Raw genomic sequence first — 21,001 nt, 5'->3', positions numbered from 1 at the left:
GCTTATTTTAGCAGCGGTATTAATAGCAGTAAATGGGTTTCCCTTCAGTTATTCACTTCAGACACCGCTCCGGGCTGCTCTTTGTGGTCTTTGCGGTGGTTTCCCATCCCACAAAAAAAGCCAATAATAAAATAAACAGAAAAACCTGCTCGCCACATTGCACCTCTGGAGTCTCACAGCCCATCGCGTGGCACGCTGGCTTCTCCAAGCTGTGACCATGCATCCCCCCCACACCATCCCCCCAAAGGGGTTTAGGATGGGACCAGGAATGGCTGGAGCAGTCCTCATCGCTTCGGGGAACCCCTTACCTTGGGAAAAGCACATCTCACCTGACCCCAGCTCTGGATTTGTCCCTGCTGCAACTTTCTGCCTCAATATCTCCATTTGGGGAGCAATTGGGTCGGGGGGGGGAGGAAAATTTCTGGGTGTTTTTTCTACCATCTCCAGTGTATTTTTCCATTCAGGCTGCTTTTTGGCTATCTGAACCCCAGCGCCTGGTGTAAAGGGTTACTAGAGAAGTGCTGTTATTACAAAGGATTTTAATAACCTCTAGGGGCGAGTTCTCGGCTCCCTTGAAGTCTGAGACAAAACTCCGACTGACTACAAGGGAGGCAGGATTTCATTGCCACGGGTTGTTTTTCTTTAATGCCCACTCAGATTTGGGTTTGATGTGTCCCTTGAAGGCAGTGCGCCCACAAGCATCCAGGCATACTTCTTATTTCAGGGTATTTCTGTATCTTTTCATCTTTGGAAGTTCTTTGCTTCCCTCCCCCCCCCCCCCACGAGAACACTGGAAACCTTCAGCCCTTAATCCTGCCCATGCCTTTTAGTGTCCATTTAGATATTTCAGACCCCTTATCTCCCTCCCGTGAATTGCTGAACCACACAGAGTCGGGTGTAAAATGTCTCAGATGGTCTAAAACCCTCTCACTAACCCTGACCGGCTAACATCATCCTCTGCTTTGCCCCACACCTTGAAAACAAATCACAGTTTGGGGTTCCCCCAGACAGGGAGGAACAGAAATTATCTAAAAACCCCCATCCCCACCCCAAGAGCCGCAAGCTTGGCCTGCAATCGCACCCCTGTTATTTGGGGAGGTAATAACGCCTTTTTCCGCTCAGTCCAGCACAGGTTACGTTTGCAAGAGGAATTTGCAAGGGGAGGGGAGGGAAGGGAGACTCTTTGGGGCAGACGTGATGTTTACAGCTCTGGAGAGCTCTGGGTCACTGATCAAACCAGCAGCAAGTGGCCTGCGGACTCCTAAAAACCAGAGCCGTTTTTAACTCAAAGCTCCCTTTTCTCTTCATCCCGAGGCTGTTTGCAGCCAGTCCCAGTCTCACATGCAGAAAACGCTCCCGTCTGACATCTCCAAGAGTCCGATCCCAGGGATGAGAATAGGCAATACGAACTATATAGAAACCTGTGAGTATCCACCTCACATTTTTTTCCAACTTTCCCACCCAAGAAGACAAGGCATCCACCTGACCCCGCTGCCAGCCTGCAGCTCTTCCCGGGAGCGCAGTCACCTGGTTTAGGGGTAGCACATCCCCAGATGACCTGCAGCGAGGATGGGGAGCAGGGACAGGGAAGGGGGGCAGGAGGGGTGTGCTGCTCGCAGCCCCCAGGTTTCCCCTCCCCGTGCAGCCTCTCCTCTCACTTGCAGCTCCCGGGTCTCCCCTCTCTTGCAGCCCTCTGCATCTCCGTTCTCCATTGCAACCCCTGGGTGTCCCCGCTACGCTGCAGCCTTTCCTCTCTCCATTGCAGCCCCGAGTCTCCCCTCTCCCTTGCAGCCCCCGGATCTTTGGTGTTCCTACACCCTTCTCCATCTCCCCTCTCCCTTGTAGCCCCCGGGTCTCCCCTTTCACTTCAGCCCCTATGTGTCCAGTCTCCCTTGCAGCTCTTGGGTGTCCCCTCTCCCCTGCAGACCCTGGGTCTCAGGTCTCTCTACACCCTCTAGGTCTCCTTCTTCCTTGCAGCCCTTGAATCTCCCCTCTCCCTTGCAGCCTCGAAGTCTTAACTTCTCTCCTCCACCCCACCGGGTCTCGGGTCTCCCTGCATCCTCTCCTCTCTCCTGCAGCCTCCGAGTCTCCCCTCTCCCTTAAAGCCCCCCCAGTTCTCCCCTCTCCCCCTGCTCTCGGCCACTCCCGCACCTTCTGCGTTTCGGGGGGTCCCGTCGGGGCACTGTCCCCTCCCGCAGCCCCCCCCGGCAGCAGCTCACAACCCCTCCCCGGTCCCCACCGCCGCTTACCTCCGCCCGGGCTGCGCGGTGGGGCCGGGACTGCGCGGCGGGGCCGGGGCTGCTCTGCCGGGGCAGCCCGCGGAGCCGCCTTATATGCGGCCCCCTCGGCTTTGATATGCGGCGTGATGTCAGCCCGGATTAGCATAACAAAGGGCTCCGCGAGGAGCGCTCCGCGCCCCGCGGATCCCCCCGCGGGCAGGGCCGGGGCTCCGCGGGGCTCCGCGCACGGAGAAGCATCCCCCCCCCCCCCGCCCCCGGAGCATCCCCCCCCGCCCCCGGAGCATCCCCCCCCCCTTCCCCGGGACATCCCCCTCGGGAGCCGGGGCTGAGCCAGCGCGTCCCCTCGCAGAGCTCCGCGGGGACAGGGCGGGCGGAGGGTGCCCGGTGTCGGCCCCCGGGGGATGGCAGGGACCTGGCTGGACCCGGTGTTGCAACTGTTAAGGGCGTTATTCTAATGAGCGGTTAATAATTAGCAACAAAAATAGCTAGTTCGTGTTTTCACCGGAAACTTTTAAACGTTACCTCTCCAGAGGGTGATTAGCGCTTGCTGGGCTGCGCGACCGACTTCCCAATTAAAGGACAAATATACTTTTCATGCACGGGGCCGTCAGGTGGATTTCTCTCTCCTGCAAGGGTAAGAAATCACTGCCCGGCAGTCCTAAGGCGGGCTGCGAGCACGTCCTGCCTCACCGAGTCCTGCTGCCAGCCTTCAGGTTCCACAACCTCTTTTTTCTTCGATCTGTCTTTAATCAGCGGAAAGTTCAGATGTTGAGACCTGATTTTTACTTTCAGGACAGTATCAGGGATGGAGGTTTGACGGTTGCCTGCTAGGAAGACCAAAAAAAAAAAAAAAAAAAAAAAGAAAAAGAAAAAGAAAAGAAAAGAAAAAGAGGAAAAAGAAAAATAAAAGGAAAAATTAAAAGAAAGAAAAAAGGAAAAGAAAAAAGCAAAAAGAAAAAAAGAGAAAAAAAAGAAAATTAGGGAAAAAAAAACTTTAAGAAAGAAAAGCACAACTGGCTTCTCAACCTCAAGTCTCACCTGTCTGAATTTAAGACATCTGTGTCAGCTATGGACTGTGAATAAATGGATGCTTGTTGCAAAAGTACCTGTGTCAGTTTGTTCATTCGGTTTGACCGTGGGTCTCAGGTGAAAGGAAAGAAGAGAATAAATGCTTTAGTCTCAGGACCGAGAGACTCAGAATAAATTTCCTAAAGGTCTATTTTTGGAACAGCTATTTATATAGGATAATATTTTTATGTATGTGTCCCTGTGCCGGAAAGATTGTGTTCATATACACAGGTCGCTAATGGGCTTTCCTATGTGAACTGCAAAGAACCCTGTATACACAATCCCAAATTCCCAAAGCCACTATATTATTAGTTTAAGACCCAGTTTTGCCAGCAGCTTTGCACAGTATGTCCATTTTTCTTTGTGTGACAGTGGCCCATAAGTGTTCAAACTGCTCGAGACTCCCATTTCCCCAGCCCCCCTCCCACCCCACTGCCCCCCAGAAACATGTACCTATGAGGACAAGATTTCGGCAGGGTTCTCCAAGGAGGATTTATTTACATGGGGAAATTGCCTGGAATATCTATTGCAGTCTGGCTTGCTGTGTAAATGCCCCAATTTCTATATGAATAGCTTTTTTCCAAATTACCTTAATTTTTAAAGGACTGTTGGGAAAATGCAGTTGTTATTAATCAATAAGAGTAGAAGCAGTAAGTAGCAGTAGTTGTAATACTCATGATTTTGCAGTAGGGACCTGCTGTGCTCGGAGACAACACAGCAAGGCAAGTCCTACTACCAGACCTTCACGGTCTAAATATCAGCGATGAGAGTTGAACGACCAAAAATTATGGTGTGGAGGAGGAATATGCAACATAGAGGGTCCCGGTCTGCATGGTTGTCTTGTGCCCTAACAGCTTGTTAAGGTTTATTTTCAACAGGACAACATGCTGGAGAATCATTTAAAAAATGGCACTGGGAGCACAAGTATCTACTCCTTGCAGCGTTCATGAGACCTGCTTGTCCACCGTGGTCATCAGGATAGAAGGACATAGGAGACAGAAGTCAGAAGGTAGGATAAAGAGTAAGAAACCAGAAGGACAGTGAGAAAGGATACGTAAAGGATATAGGATAAATATGCTCTGGACTAACAACATGCATATAGGGAGTTATTCAGGAGGAGCTTTAGGAACTTTAAAACCGCCCCAAGCCTTTAATCTGAGACAATTTCATATGTAGACAAGCCCCTAGACCCTGATAGGCCAAAATATTTCAGAACATGTTTAAATCCTCTTAATCTCTTGTGCTCTGGTGCTTTGCTGAATCGGGGACATCATTGCTGAAACGTTGCAGGTCTTTGTCTCCTGCTTCTCACGCACACATTGGGGTGTGGGTCTGCTGGCAAAGCATGGATGCTTTTGCTTTTTGGGCACCTGGGAAGTGGGGAGCTGCCTCAGTGTGCATCTGGAGTTTTATTTCATGGGACCTAAATGCTGAACAAGGGGCGTAAATCTAAAGTTTAGCAATCACTAGCTTTCCTACTGCTTCTGTGGTCAAAGCTATTACCATTTTCATCAGCAGAAGACAATCTGATTCGCAATTTTCCATGGGATTTTCATAAAAGAGAACTGGCCACATCAGTGTGACAATAAATAAGCCAGAGCTGGGATTTTCCAAAAGCATTTAAGCCCCATGGGAAGCAAGCCATTGTTGAGGCATTGCAGCCTGCAAAGACATAGTCTTTACATAGGGAATGGATGTATCCATCCATTATTAGAAGTGGAGACAGTGGGATGGTGTTTTCTGCATTGCATTTCCTAATTGACCTAATTATTAAAGTGAAAGAGGGGAGATGGAGATGAGATGGGAGGCAGAAATCCTTCCCTGTGAGGGTGCTGAGGCCCTGGCACAGGTTGCCCCGAGGAGCTGTGGCTGCCCCTGGCTCCCTGGCAGTGTTGAAGGCCAGGTTGGATGGGGCTTTGGGCAAGCTGGGCTAGTGGAGGGTGTCCCTGCCCATGGCAGGGGGTTGGAACTAGATGGGCTTTGAGGTCCCTTCCAACCCAAACCAGTCAGTGATTCTATGATTCTATGATTAGACTCAGAGAAATGTTTGGAAAGTCATCTCGTGAATCTTTAGAAATATCTTTGGGGTGGTATAAAGAGATTTTTTTTAGTATGTCAGAAAGCTGCTGGGCTGGAAAATAAGGCTTTGTTGTTATCTGTTGCAGCAGGTGTCATAACCTCCAAAACCTGAAACCCTCCCCAAATCTGCCAGCAAGTCTTTGCAGGATTTACCAGCAGTGCATACGGCGATGAGACATGTCTTCAAAGCCACCGTAGATGGCACAGGTGAGGCTCCCTTCACCCAGACTGCAGCTGCATCTGTCCCTGGCCTCAAACGTAACTTGGAGGCAAGAGAGGGTGAGTCCTGCAACCCCTTGCAGAAGTCCTAATGCTGTTGCAGACCTCACCAGACTCATGCTACATAAACCATAGCACTCAACGTTGAGAGAGGGATACCATTCAGGTGCTGAGGAGCTCAACCAACCACAGAGATGCAAAAAAGACATATTCCGTTACTAATGCGCCGGGCCCACCCATGTTGCCTTCAGTAGCATAATTTATCATTTGTTTTTATGCATGTGTCTCCTCACCCTCTCTTCTTCCATCCCCCCCACCAGAGGAGAAGACCCTCCATGGATGACTCAGGATAACATTAAACATATGCAGAGCCAGGACCCGAGCGTAAACTCTCCTGGAGCAGGGGGGGGCATGCTCCTTTATTTCAAAAATCTCTAAAGCGCTGTGCCAAGTCATGGTACTCTGCAAATATTTATTAATATGACATAGTTATGTATACTGTGGGGTGTGGTATTACGGTTTTATCAGTGAGTTTCAAGATGCTGTGTGCTATGAATGAGCTATGAAAGCCATCACACCCGCAGATGGGTTAGGATAGCACTTCACCCAGTACTAGTGTGTGTTCTGCATGCGACAGTCAAAGGAGCCATTTACAAATATTCTGGAGGGTTTGGGGTTTTTTTTTTAAATTATTTATCTGGGACCAGTGGCTGGAAGGTGCCAGGGCATGTGATGGCACGCCCTGCAACAGGATGCCATTCCTCCATTTTAAACAAGTATTCTGGCCATCTTCAGACACAGGCTCCAGCTATAAATAGAAATAACTTTAGGCTAGTGGCCATTTACTGGCCCGATGCACAACTGGCTCAGCATGACTCGTGTATGTAAAATCAAGCTCCTTTACCCAAAGCAGGGTGACCACATCCACATTCTGCATTGGGAAACATGTCTCTTAAATCCCCCAAACCTTGCCCAGACTTTGGTGATTTTTTTTTTTTAATATCAATAATAATTATAGCCCAGTGACCAGGTTTGTGCCCTTGACCCTGTGTAGTTACTACTATAAGCAGATACTGGGTCTCTAAATTTCAATTTCAAGCATTGATAGGCACTTTTTTTTTAAGGATCCTCCACCTACTAAAATACCCCCCAAATTATTATCATGAATTTTGAATATTCACTCTTTTATTCATGCTTTCAGTTCACCCTTGAATATTCATGCTCTTTCTTCTGACAGGGAGAACAAACAAGGACAGTTTGATGCTAAAATCTTCTGCAAAATGCTTAAGAGCAAGAGTACATAAAAAAGTAAGGGCTGAGGTTCCTCCAAATTAAATCAGGAATAAGGAATATACTAAAGGAGTGTTTTCTCTAGACTGCCTCATAGCAAGCATTGATACTCCTGAGGGTACAAGACTGGGTATGGCCCTTCCTGGTCTGTACAGGATACGGGATGAAATGCCACATCTCTGGGAAAAGGAAGACAGCTTTTGATACGTGGATTTTTTTTATTTTTTTTTTAACATGAGGCTTCTCTGAAGCCAGCCAGGGGGTTAAAACAAGAATACACCTTGGCAGGGACCGAGGAGGGACTGTGGTGCAGAGGAGCACTGCGTGAGCATCAATCACACCGCCACGTGCGTGGAAGGGATGCAGCTCCGGTTATGCCTTGGTGGTGCATGGCAGCTGTAAGGCAAATAACAGAAAAGGAGTTTTTGTCCCAGGAAGGTGCAGCCAGAGGAAGCAAAAGCTCAGTGGTTCTCCTTGTAGTGCCCAAACCCTGGTGATGGAAGCCAGATCATACAGAGACCATATGGAGACTCTCTTGTACATATAGCATGGACAGCTTTAAAAGAGGATGAGGCCACTGTTTGTCCTTCCTCTGGCATGTGAGCCCATTCCTGTAAAGCAGCAAGATTCCAGCAACCTGAAATTTTCTCCCCTACCAGACATCTTGCAGAAAATTGTAGCATTTTCCAGGGTGAAACACAAGCCTGAAGCTTCACAGCTCTGCTTTATCTGCCTCTTTTCTCCCCCTACCCTGCCCTTAAATAACAAAGATTTTTGTGCACTATCATCCTGCTTACCTGCCTGTAAAGGGGAAGGATTCAGCGCTGTAGCCACAGCTCATTTTTCCTAAATTGCAGTGGTGTTTGTCTCCTTCACCTTGTCTTTAGTATCATCACTCATCACCTATGCTGTAGGAGTGCCCAGTCTGTGCCAAGGCACAGCAGTGGCCAAATCTTGTACCCCTGCACCAGCCCAACTCCCATCATCAGCCAGAGGAAAATCAAAGCAGAGCTTCTTGATTCTCGTGCCATTTGGCTGGGGACCATGCAAGCCTGACCTTCCAGTCCAGGGACTGAGCAGAACATGCTTCTCCTGCAGACCAAAGGTTCCACCCCTGCCCCAATGCTGCCTTTTAAAGGCCTCTGTCCTAATAAAAACCAGCTGTCAGCTCCTCTCTCCAAAGCTGAATGATCCCTTCAGGGTGGGGTAGCGTTTTCTCTTCCCTACGAAGAAGTCCAGTAACCCCTCCTTCGCTGCAGTGCCGGAGCTGGAGTCCTCCTTGCAGGGGGGCTTAGCAATGGGTGCATAATTAATAACAGTGATTTGCAAGAGTGGAGAGATGGAGACCAACTGGAAAGGATAAAAATGCCTGAATAGCCTTTTTGGAATAGGAGGAATAATGTAAAATGTTCAAGGGACCATCTGCCACTATAGTCCCGGCTTTGCAAATGCTGGCTGAGAGTGAAAACACCTCATCTGTGAGCAAGATATTTGTTAGACATCCCTATTTCTGCCCATTTTTAATCTAGTCCTTGATTCCAACATACATTCTGACTCCATGATGGGAAGCAGGGACCAGGAGAGAGCTGTGCCAGGTTTTGCTCTGACTCAATGGGTCCTGGGACCATCTCATGCAAGGCAGCATTAGGGCCAGGTTATCCAAAGGGCTTTTGGAGAGGTTTTCAGAAAAGATTGACTTGCAGAAAAGAAGGTGGGCTTTTTGTAGGGCTCAAGGCAGCCACCCCTGCTGCCACACCTCCTGGGCAGATATTCCAATACTGTCTGTGTAGGAGCTGAGCACCTCTGCAAACCCAGCTGGGACCAAAGGGGCTGAACATTTCTGAAAATCCAGACACCACTTTCTCTGCTGAAGGGACACATTTTCAGACAAGGCAAAACAAAGCAAAACCAAGATGGGACATCGGTCATCTTGGTTAGTTGCAATCCATGGCCTTGAGTGGAGAATGTACAACCCCTCAGACTGGGGAAGGATCCCAAAGCAACCCACAGTGCCCCGTCTTAGCCAAATATTTCCATTTGCAACTGTGAGAAAAAGCTGCTTTTTGACGCAAATTGGGGATAGCAAGGAGAGTAATGGCATAATCACCTTCTGACCTAAGTTGACAAGAGCTGGCAGTTCCAGAAACTTAGTCTGGAACCATTTGGACAAGGAAAACCTCTCCCAGACGCACTCTGCTTTATGTAATCATAAACCATAGGTAACACCAGGCTTTCATATTTTAACCTAAAACTTCCTTGTGTTTCACAGGAATCATTTCATACATCCATCTCACTCACCCTGGCTTGGAGATGTAAATTTGAAGCTGCTCTGGACAGGTCAGGTGGGATCTAATTTTCAAGCATCCACATCCCATTTAGTCCCTGCTAATACATGGTTCTTCTCTCAACTCTGAGTGCAGGTTTCTCCTAAAAACCCGCCTGGCTGGGTCACAGCTATGGGCATCCAGAGTTGCTCATCTGCTTGCTCTGCTGGTAGCCCAGCTTCCAAAAACCTGGTCTCTGATTTTTTAGGCATCCTTTAAGATATCCTTAAGACATTCTTAAGAGATCTAGCTTTAGTTATCTTCCATTCCAGTTGATTTTACTAAAGAATGGTCTTCACGAGGATGCTACAAAAACCCTGTATCCTTTCCTAGAGACACCCAGGCTTGGTTGTTTTGTTCTTATCTAAAGATGATTCAGTTAGGCTTTCTGGTTACCTACAAGCACCTGATTATGGGCTTTGGCTCATCTTCCATGAGGGAGTATATCCATCATAAAAACTTTGTGAAATAGGTGCTGAGCAAAGTATAGCACTTCTGAGGTCGTGGTATGGATTCAGGGCCTGAATTAGCACTGAGTTACTTGAATTTTATTCCAGAGCCATTCCAGGGGTTAATTATAGGATGGCATAAAAACACAGGCAGGCATTTTTTTCCTTTTGCCTCCTTGTAGCATTGCTGCGCTATCGCTTGGACACCATCCTGCTCTTGGAAAACATGGGCTGTTAGTATCGCTTATTCACTTAATTGCATGGAATCTACAGGACAAATATTCACAAAGCTATTTTAATTGAGGAAATCTGCAGGGTAAATATTCATGAAGCTTGTTCTCTCCTCAGCAAAATGCAAGGCAGATATGAAAGCCATTTGTCACTTTACTCAAAAAGTCAAGGGCTTAGCAGGGTCATTATAGGTAGTTCATTAAGGTGAGGTAATGGGTAAGAGAAATGGGGTCTTGTTTGAGCCACCTTACCTGGGCACACCCCTGCAGCCCACGAATGCTGATGTGTATGTAAAAGGAAGGCAAAATACGAGCAGAACTTTCCCATGCAGAGCTGCATGCGAAGCAGCCACAAAAGTCTGAAGACAGCATGCAAAATCCCCTCTTCTGATCCCATCTCCATCCCTGGTCCCCACCAAGCTCTGCGAGATGGGTCTAAGGAGAATTCTGGATGCCTCTAGAGGATATGCCTGCAGAGGGTGGCCGTGCTGGCATGGCCTTGCTAGGACTATACTTGATTATAATTGGGATTATGCTGCTTCATCAGCTCGCAGAGGCTTAGGAGCCTATGTCCTACAAGGGACGTCCCACCCCACCTGCCTAACATGCCATTTTCCCTGGCAGAGAGGCTCGTTATCCTAAAATCAGTAAGAAACAGTGCAACCAGACTGCAAGCAGTCCCCAAATCTGGCCTGTAGAACAGTGGTACACCAGCTTCGTAGAGACACCTTCAACAACCCGTGAGGTTCACCAAGCCACTTCTGGTTTAGCTGCTGGAGACATGTGGTGATGTAGAAGCGGTACTTAGAGTCAGTGTGGACATGTTGTCTTTGAAATGTTTGGGATGACAGATGTCAGAGAGAACTGCATGGGTTAACACCACTTCCCCAATTCCCCACCCATTTGTGCGCAGGTTCACTGCTCTTGTCTCCTCTCCCATCCTTCTCCGGGGGACCGTGGGCTGTCATGGGTACAATATCCCCCTTACTACGTGCACACAAGTTGCCTGGCACAAAGCAAGCAAAGGCTCCCAAACACAGCTGCTGCAATATGAATAGTATTCTTTATTTTTAAACACGGACACAAAGGCATCAGACCTCCTTGAATTATCCCGATCTGTTAGATTGGCAACTTCCTAATCCTGCAGAGCCCGGATACCATGTCTGGGTGTGCATGTGCTTTAACACACATGTTTGGGAAGGACCATGCTGTCTATAAACCCAGCAAGTCTGGATCCCATCTGGAAGGACGCACTTGTGCTCACACAGAGGCTGAGGATCTGATGCTGTAACCATTTTGGGTAGATGCCCTGTCCTTCTCCATGTTGGAGGTCTGACCGAACGCTTTCTTCTTGCCTTTCAGTCTCTGAATCCAGTCCCCACTTGGTGGAAAAGCTCTGTTAATATCAATGGGACACGATCAGATGTGAAAAGTCACAGCCTCGATAAACTATAATAATTGTTATTCACTGAGGAGCTGATCCTCCTTCTCACTGCTCCTTTTATCCCTCCCACGGCTGTGATAACAGTAAGACCTCATGCTACGTGAATAACCCAGAACTAGCTACTTCCACGTGAAAACACAACCGCTTCAATTACTGACTCATCCTAATACTCTGTGGGACAACTCCTATATTTTTCCACCTTTTTAACATTTTTTGCTGCCCCTTTCTTCTGGTTCTCCACAGCACAAAAAGAACATGCAACTGTTGTTCAGTTGTTGGGGTATTGTTTTGTTTTCTTGCTTTTGTGGTGGTTTGGGAGTATTTTTTGAACTGGAAATATAGGGGCAAGAGGAAGAAGCATACCAGAATGCATTCATGCAGACACTGGAATGGCAAGCCAGCAGTTATCCAAGTACATGTAGCAGAAAGCATCTCTGAATAAACAATAATAATAAAATAATAATAATAACAAAAGCAGCAGAAAGCTCTCTCCCATCCAACCAGGCCAAAAAAATAAAGGTTTGGCAAGGAATAATCTGAGAAAGTGTCTGAAGAGCTGGAAGTAGGTTCTGTATCATACAGAAGAGCCAAAAATGTGTTTGGCCACAAACAGCGCATGATGCATTGCAAAACGTTTCACGAGGAGATATTTAGAGGGTGGGATGGTTGGCATGGAGAGGAAAAGAGGGGGAGGCATCGCTGCGGAGGAATATCTTTAGCCTTCAAACAACAGCCACTAAAATATCCCCAATGCTCTGCCTCCCCAGAGGTGCCAAGGGTTGAAAGTTTTGTGCAGAATGGCTTTTGCGGGATAATGTAATCTCATTTAAAATTAGTTTTTAGCTGCCCCTTTCTTAGTGAGAAGGAAAAGCCCAAAGATAGGGCCTGATGCAGGGATGTCAGTAGGCTTTGGATTAATGGGTTTTGGATTGGACCCACGGTGTAAGAGACAGTGCTCCAATCTAGCCATAAATAAAGTGGCTTCCATTAACGTTTATATTTGCTTTAATTTATTTAACCAAGAAAGTCAGCAGAGGCCCATAGGTCTCGGTATTAAGAATGAGCTGGCCAAGACAGCAGCAGATAAAGCTTGCACCAGCGTAAATCAAAGCTTCCATAAGTCATACTCAAGAAACCATGGGTGAGTAAGGCAATAAAATGTGACCATTGTTTCTTTACTGTATCATTCTCAGCTTTCACTTTCTGCTGGAGCCAAACATCATTTCTACTCCATCTTTTTAAGATGTTGGAGAGGATGGACCAAACTCATTGCAAACCTGGGATCCAGAGCAGGAGTTCAGAAGCTGGGATTTGCAAACAGCTCACAAATGCTTTGCCTCCCCTAATGGCCAGATAATAATAAAGATGAGATCCAGAAGCTTTATTTTTTTTTCCTACTTAAATGTTGGAAAAGGCTGCACCTCCACCTTGTTAGACCCACACCGTGAAAAATCGCAGCAATCCAGCATTGCTTTGCCGCATAAAATTTGAGTTTACTCACATATAGACAGCTGTCCAACCTGGAAATGGAGACATTTAATTTTCTCTGTCTCAGGGGTGCAAAGAGCTGGCATGAACCCCACGGAGGGGTCGGTTCAGCATCTCACCGCCCTCAGCATGGGGCCGTGGAGACACTGTGGATGCCGTTTTGCACCGGGGAGGAGATTTAATCCTTTATAGTTCGTCTTGGCAAGCAGCCCTTTTCCCATCCAGTCGTGGCACCCACCTCCTCAGACCTTTTGGAGGTACCAAGTGCACTTCAGACGCCTTTTTTTTTCCTTTTATAATACCCTGCAGGACAGTACCAGTTTACGACGGTATTACAGTGATGCTGTTCCTGCTACTACAATCATGGGTCTGTCATGATTTCCATTATAAACCTCGGACTGGATTTTTTTTGCGTTTCTTTTTTTTTTCTTTTTCTGGGGTCTATAATTTGATCGTAAAAACTCATGCTGGGCTGAAATTCAACTGCCAGGTCTTGGTTGGATACCAAATCTGATTTAACCCTGAGGATGCTGAACTGCTTTCAGGTAGATGAGGTCTTTGGAGTGCCGAGCATGCCAAGGTGTAGGAGATGAGTCCTTAGGGGCAGCAAGGAGAGGTGATCCACTTTGGTTTGGGTATCTGGGGACCAAGATGCAGGGAAAATCAGTCTGGACAATGCCACATCCCAACTGCCATGGTCTCCTCGGCATCTCTTGGACTCTTGGATTGTACCTGACATACCTTATTCCTTTGACTGACATATTTATTCCCCATCTCATGGGTGTCTCATGTTTGATCTATTCCTGAGCTCTGCACACTGAATTTCTTAATGCATTTAATGCATACTTCTATACAAAAACCCACGCTCATTAAGTTTTACCAGACATATGTCATTCAAAAGTACCTCATCCCCCTTGCTGTATATCTTGCTGAATCAGAACTTTGATCAACCCCTGTGTTCCAAGCCCTGTTCCAGAGAGGTTGAGTTTTTCCCAAAGGACCACTTAAGTTCAGGTCATTTTCAGGCTTGACAGCAGCTCCAGCCCACCAGAAACCACTAGTTCCTGGGGCCAAACTCATCCATTCAGTGGCTCAGATGTACCACCAGCTCAGAAAGCTCTTCAGTCATCTCCTCAAGGAGAAACCAAGGTGAGGACTCAATAGAGCTGAGCATAGCACACACACAGCTGCATCATGGGCAGGGATTTACTAGGGGTAGGTGGGGGGAACAGCCACCAGCAGGACATATTTCATCAGGAAAGGCAGAATGGGAACTGCTGATGTATCAGCTGCCCACGGATTCCCCATCTCCATAAATGTGGGGGGAAAAAACCACAATGAAAGGGAGTGATGCTATCTTGCAGTTATGGTGGGATGGAGCAAGTAGACTTCCAGTTCAGCCCACTGGTACCTATCTTCTATCTAAATAGCTTCTCTAGGCTGGAAATAAACCCCTTCTGTTGTGGTGCCTTCCTCTTTCTCATTTTTTATCTCAACTCAGTTCTTTATACTTACGCACCCGGGTTTAAATACAGCTAAAACAACGAAAGGTGGATTCTGAAAGGTAGGATTTGCTCTCATGGATGCTGCTGCACTGGGATGGTCTGTAGGTCACCCATTGCACTGATGCATCTCTGCCCATAGAAGCTTGTGGTGTAGGTGTGTTGAAGCTCCAAAGAGCAGATCAGATGGCTTGGTGGCTGGGATGCTACAGAGCACCTCTAGCAAAGCTTCCAGTCCCAGATCCATCCCTGATTCAGTCTGGACAAAAGGCTGTTCCTCTCTAGACCTGCTTATCTCTCTCCATTGATGGAGCAGAAGGAGAAAATGCTCTTAATTAAAGCAATGCAGCAGGAAACTGGGACACCGCGTCCTCATCTGGAAAGCGGGTGTAATAGCACTTTCCTAGCCTGCAGGAACACAATGAGATGCCATTAAAGACTTGTGCATTGATCAGATACTTCAGCCGTGAGGGCTCTTCTGGGAACTTAAAATTGATGGGATGAGGTATAATGGCTGAACAAACCCCTAATCTATCAAAGCAATAATCTATGGAAGAAAGATACTTTACAACGCACTTACGCAGCAGATGGTAAGTGACTTATGATGTATTCTACCTATCGTCTGCAGGAAAACAGTATTAAAAAAATATGCTGATATGACAGATTAATAGCTCAGAACTGCAGTCCAGAAGAGGTTAGGACTAGCCTATTCTTCCTCTGGGGTTTTTAACAATAAGGAATTAAGTAAATGTTACAAACTGAAGATTATGTACACGCAATATTAAAGCAAGGCTTTGGTCTGGACGGAGACCCTAAAACTGGCATTGTGGGACTCAATGTTTATTGTGCTGTGGTGACACCATTGTAACTTCACACGGTTTACAAATAAAGTGTGTCTCTTTCTTGCTGCTTGTGCTGCCAACCCGTCCCAGGATCTGAGAAACCAGATGTGCTCCTCTGGCTCCAGCACCACCTCTGGCACCACCCAGGGCCTGATCCTTTGCATCTTTCCCACTGCACTGCTGTGAACCTTCCCAGCCTGAAAAAAAAAAAAACCCAAAAAACCAACAAAACAACAAAAAACCAAAACAAAAAACCAAACCAAAAACCAAACAAAAAACAAACCCACAAAAAGGGCTGGTGGTTGGGGTTTTTTTTAACTTTTTGGAAATGAAACACAAAGTTCTGTTGGAGCTTATTGCTGCTGAGCAATTTGGTGGGTTTGATCCTGATTGAGAAATGAAGATGCTGGGACTGCATTCCCTGCTCCAGCAGTGACCGGGGGGTGTTGCCAAGCCCATGATTTCACCCCATGTCCCTATTCCTCTCCTTGACCTTTATGTCCTGAATGCAACTCTTTGGGGCAGAGCCAGTGGCGAGGGAGTTGAAGGGAAGAGGGTTATTCACTGGATAAATTTAATCACTCATAGTAATTGTCTGAGATTCTTTGGATCTTCCATAGTCAGTGGAGGGAAAGAGGACTCTCCAAAAGGGAATTGGGAGCCCTGGAGCTGAGGTTGGAGCTGGCATTTTGGTTGGGAGCTACGGTATTTCATGTGATGGTTGGTACCATCCAACCATAACCACAAAAGATTTGATTCATCTCACCCTTCTTCAGCCTTCCTGAAGGTGGGTGTCTAATCCAGCTGGCTCTGCTTCCTCCAAAGGTGATGGACAGTGCCGTCCCTACTGAACACTGCTCTGCAGGGGATGTGAATAAGCCTTTGCCATTTCAGACCAGCACAATGATCAGTGCGGCAGGATGCTTTTGGAAATGTGGATATCTGGTTTGGAACAAAACAGAACAGAAAAGTCCAGAGTGACTTTTGTATCTGTGATCTCTGGAGTTAGGGCTCCATCTCACATCTCAGTGGGACCAAGCTGGGTAGAGATGAAATTCTCACCACAACTGCATCAGCAAAAACACTTCATCTTGCTAGTATTGGCTCTTTTCTTCCTCTAAGACCAAACTCTTTTGTCAAAGTAACTGTGTCCATGTTGGAGTGACTGACCCACTGTCAATATGGACGGATGGAAGGAAGGAAAAAGAATGAGAGAAAGATGGAAAGAAAGAAAGAGAACAGAAGGAGAGAAAGAGAAAGAGAGAAGGAAAGCAAGAAGAAAGCTACCTTTGTTCTTTGCTACATTAAATTTAAAACATCACACTGGTAGTAATATATTGGCTTCATTACACAAAGACTGTAAAGTCCACCTAGCTTATAATTCCACCAATAAAGATCATGATTTGCCAATAAAAATTAGGGCAGCCACTGATCCATAGTCTAGATTTCCTGCTCGGGATGGAATCGTAAAATATGATGATCAAATTTGGTGCAAAGCAGAGCAAATGTGCAAACTAAGCCAAGCAAAAGTATTCCCCTCTCCTTGCCACTGCCATATGAACCCAGACAGGACCAGATCCTTCAGCAGAACACCCCAAACCACCTACAGCAATTGCAAGGAGGAACTTCATTTTTTTTAAGCCGTATGGAAAGCCTTTGTTCACCATTTTATGTATAACTTTTTTAGCAACTTGCAGAAAGAGGCACAGAGAGACTTGATTGAAAACTGATGACACAATCTAGCCCTGCTTTTAGCATTTTGGCATGCACCACAAAAGCACTTCTGAAATCCCTCCAGCATCTAGAACTGTACGTGGAATTTTTTTAGGACTGATAGTAAAAATGCATGGTAGGCTAGAGGCAGGTCTACTCAGAGGAGTGGATATCAAATTAGTTACCTTCCTTTCTGTCTGTGAGGGATAGAAAGACAAGAGTCTTGTCTGATATATTTTGCCTCTGGGGAAAAAAAATCTTAATAAAGTAGCTTCAACCTAATTTCAAATTATTTTGTTGATGTTTTCTCCAAAAACCTTAAAAATGCTTGCAATCTCATAAGCATGGCTCTGGGTCTTGTTCAGTAAGTTCCCAACACCACCACTGAGCCCTGGTCTTCCAGGAACACCTGCCAAATAAAATGTTTGGAAAAAAAAAAAAAAAGAAAAAAATGTGGTCTTTACTTAGAAGTCTTGAGGGTATCCAGATCGTAAATTTGTTCTGGAGAGTGTGGCAATCCTTATTTACTCACGATTGATTATTTTCTCTGTGGGAGTTTTCCAGCGAAGGCAGAAGGTCAGAAAGCACTGATCGTAGTAAATCCATAATGTACCTTAAAGTAATAGCTGAAGGAACCCATCAAAATCCGTTCTTGGAGAAAAAGACACAGGACACATTCAGATGTATTCACAGGAGACATTCAGATGTATTGACAAAGATGCCCAGGGAAATAGTAATGTCATTATTAGAGGGGTGCGAATACAAAGTAAAACTCTGGGCAGACGAAGATCATCTGGGCTTGTGATTTGACACGGAGGTGAGACTCTTCTGAGCATCTGTGAAAAAGCAGAACAAGGTACGCCAGCCCTGAGCAAACAGCTTGTGGTCTCATCATGGCTGCAAGGGTGAAGCTTTGGGATGAGGTTTTCTTTCAAGTTTCTGGTTTTATTTTCCAAGTTGAGGCAAAAGTCAAAGAACATGGACTTGGTGGAGGAAAAAGCTTTTCATGGTCTTCCTCACCGTTGCATCTATCCAAGGGGAGAGCCTGCATCTGCATTGATGTTTCGGTTGACAACAACCTCAAATCAAAGACCTGCTCCAGGGGACCACCTATCACATGCTGACCAAGAATGAGTCCACAGGACCAGGCTATAGCTAGCCCCAAAATACCACTCTTTGAACTGTGGATGTCAAGTCTTCAGCTCTCTTTCACTCGGCATAGCCTGGTGATATGGACATAGCCAGATATTTTCACTCAAGGAGCTGTGGTTTATGTTGAGGTATGGATGAAGAACATGTAAAGAGACATGATCTTAGTGGTGGGATTCTTAGGTCATGGGTGGGGAATGGATTGAAAGCAGCCCTGAGGAGAAGGACTTGGGGGTATTGATTAATGAGAAGCTCAACATGAGCTGGCAGTGTGCACTTGCAGCCCGGAAAGCCAACCATGTCCTGGGCTGCATCACCAGCAGCGTGACCAGCAGGTCGAGGGAGGGGATCCTGCCCCTCTACTCCGCTCTCGTGAGACCCCCCTGCAGTGCTGTGTCCAGCTCGGGGGTCCCCAGCACAAGAAGGACATGGAGCTGTTGGAGCGAGTCCAGAGGAGGCCACGGAGATGATGCGAGGGCTGGAGCACCTCTGCTCTGGAGACAGGCTGAGAGAGTTGGGCTGGTTCAGCCTGGAGAAGAGAAGGCTGCGGGGAGACCTTAGAGCCCCTTCCAGTCCCTCCAGGGGCTCCAGGAAAGCTGGAGAGGGGCTGGTGCCAAGGGCAGGGAGTGACAGGCCAAGGGGAATGGCCTGAAGCTGCAGGAGGGGAGATGGAGATGAGATGGGAGGCAGAAATCCTTCCCTGAGAGGGTGCTGACGCCCTGGCCCAGGTTGCCCCGAGAAGCTGTGGCTGCCCCTGGCTCCCTGGCAGTGTTGGAGGCCAGGCTGGATGGGGCTTTGGGCAAGCTGGGCTAGTGGAGGGTGTCCCTGCTCATGGCAGGGGGTTGGACCTAGATGGGCTTTGAGGTCTCTTCCAACCCAAACCATTCTATGATTCTATGATTCTATGTCTATACTGTTAAATAACAGAATACAAGCGAGTGTCCCTGGCCCTGAGGCCAAGGGGTATGGACCAGTGGGTGTCCACACCACTCAGGGCTATCCCTGTCTGGAGCACATCCCCCCTACACTGCACGTGGTGCCAGCTTTCCCGCAGCTCATGCGTTGCCCCTCTGGCCCCAAGACATAAGAACTGTTTTGTGTGTTTTGGCCAAGTTAAACTGTCTGAAATAGTATGTGGGATGTGCTGCAGACCACCAGAGTGGTGTTTTCTAGCACAACATCGATGTTTGAGGGTATAAAGCCTGCTGGGGTAGTGCTATAGGTCTATGCATGGGACAGAAGGGGCCAAAGCAGGTTCAGCCTCACAGTCCCTGCCCATGGGGACTCTTGAGTAAGCTCACTCCTGACTGGGCATGGGGCAGAGGGTGAGTGGTGTGGACAATCGGGATGGACTCAAGCTGATCTTCTGGTGGTCTTCTGGTCAGCAATGCAGACAAACCCACTTTGCTGGGTTGGCCTGGGTGGCCCTGGCCTCTTCCGACCTAACGTGGGCAGGCGAAGAGATGTTGCCCCTTTCGTGCCATGTAGGTACAGTCTCCTCTTTTTACTCCCCCCCTTTAAGAAACTCAGATCCACCATGAAAAAGGCAGGTCTGGGGAAAGAGTTTGAAGGAAAACCCACATCACCCCTCCACTCACCAATTTCCTCATCTCTTTGAATCTGAATCACAATAAAAGCAATATTAAAACAAAGGGGAGACGAAATTAGCAGTCTTAATAAGTGCATCGCATATTTCTAAGCATGGGGCAGGAGAAATCTGACCAAATGCACTCATCAGCATGTCTCCTCCACCTGAGGTAGTCATGTCCAGCTTCCATTATAGTCAACACAGGTAGAGGGACACCTTGATACATCTCTTCTCCTAAATGCATCCCCGGGAGAAGACAGATGAACTGCTCTCCAAGAAACTCTCCATCAAGCACCAAGGCAACTCAGGGCAACTAAAGACATCTGGTTGCTGATGCAGGTGAGATGAATCCATGTCCAGAAGGGACTAAGATCCTTTTCATTTATCACATTGGCCCAACTATTAGCACTTAAAAATAATTCATAGGCACCCAGGACACCCCACCATGGGGACAAAGGTGGGATGGGCAATCTGGTGGAGGGTTTGCAGAAGGAGGGAGCACCAAACTTGAGATGTGGTGAAGGATATTCAGCAACAGTGGAAACGTGCAGTATTGAACCAGTATCTCTCTGTGGTTGGGAACGCATCAGGTTAGACAGCAACAGCTTTCCAACATCACGGAGCAGCAAACAAACCCTGAGAAGAAAAGATGTGGCAACTAAACTTCTTAGTCAACAGGAATAATATAACTCTCTCCTGTTGGCAAGAGCCACGGACTTCTCTTTGTGGGCATGGCTGAATGGCAAGTCCTACGACACCAGCATCCAGTCCACCTTCCACAGCCGATTGGGATATCCCTGCCTCTTGGCAGAAGCGTTTCTGCAGCCGCGATGGCCTGCGGAAAGCAAACCAACCCCACCGCAAACCCGTTGACCTCTGAAAAGTGAGCGCTGGCTGCCAGGGCGCGATGCTCTGCGCCGCGTGTTTGCAGGATCCGGCCTCAGCGGTGGAGCGAAACGTAACGAGAGGCACGTAATTAACTTCAGATGTACCTGTCAAGATGTCACGGACACAGACCTGGAGAGGAGCAGCGTGTTATTTGTTTCTCGTAATGTAACAATTATCTTGCTGTAAGAGGGGCTCTCTCCCGCGCTCCCTCCCTGCCTCTTGTTTTCCTTCCACGTTCGTTCACACGTTATTTAACTTTTGACTTGGGCACAGCAGGTAAAAGCATTTAACAGCTTGGCTGCTTGTTCAGACGGAGCTGGGAAGAGGAGAAGGGGGGGAACAGACGGCGATTTTTTGCCTTAAATTTTCAAGTTTTCAGCGCCGCATTTTTCTAAGGGGGGGGGGAAGAAGAAAAGGGAAGGGAAGGGGGGGGGGAAATGGCATTCCACAAAGACAGAGTCACATTTTCCAGCATTATAACATGCTCT

The 21,001-nt window shown here is 47.4% G+C and overlaps 1 long non-coding RNA gene across 1 annotated transcript; it reads left to right on the top strand.

Annotated features, from left to right (window-relative positions):
- Window positions 1–1,235: 1,235 nt before the first annotated feature.
- On the top strand, window positions 1,236–12,772 carry LOC142599951 (uncharacterized). Its single transcript, XR_012833455.1, has 3 exons — window positions 1,236–1,423; window positions 5,474–5,594; window positions 11,262–12,772. It is a non-coding gene; the product is annotated as an uncharacterized LOC142599951 (long non-coding RNA).
- The last annotated feature ends 8,229 nt before the right edge of the window (window positions 12,773–21,001 follow it).

The sequence above is a fragment of the Balearica regulorum genome, chromosome 1, assembly GCF_011004875.1.
Source record: "Balearica regulorum gibbericeps isolate bBalReg1 chromosome 1, bBalReg1.pri, whole genome shotgun sequence".
In the NCBI taxonomy this organism is placed as follows: Eukaryota; Metazoa; Chordata; class Aves; order Gruiformes; family Gruidae; genus Balearica; species Balearica regulorum.
Note: the sequence above shows the minus strand (reverse complement) of the source record. Positions and strands in the feature narration are given on the sequence as shown.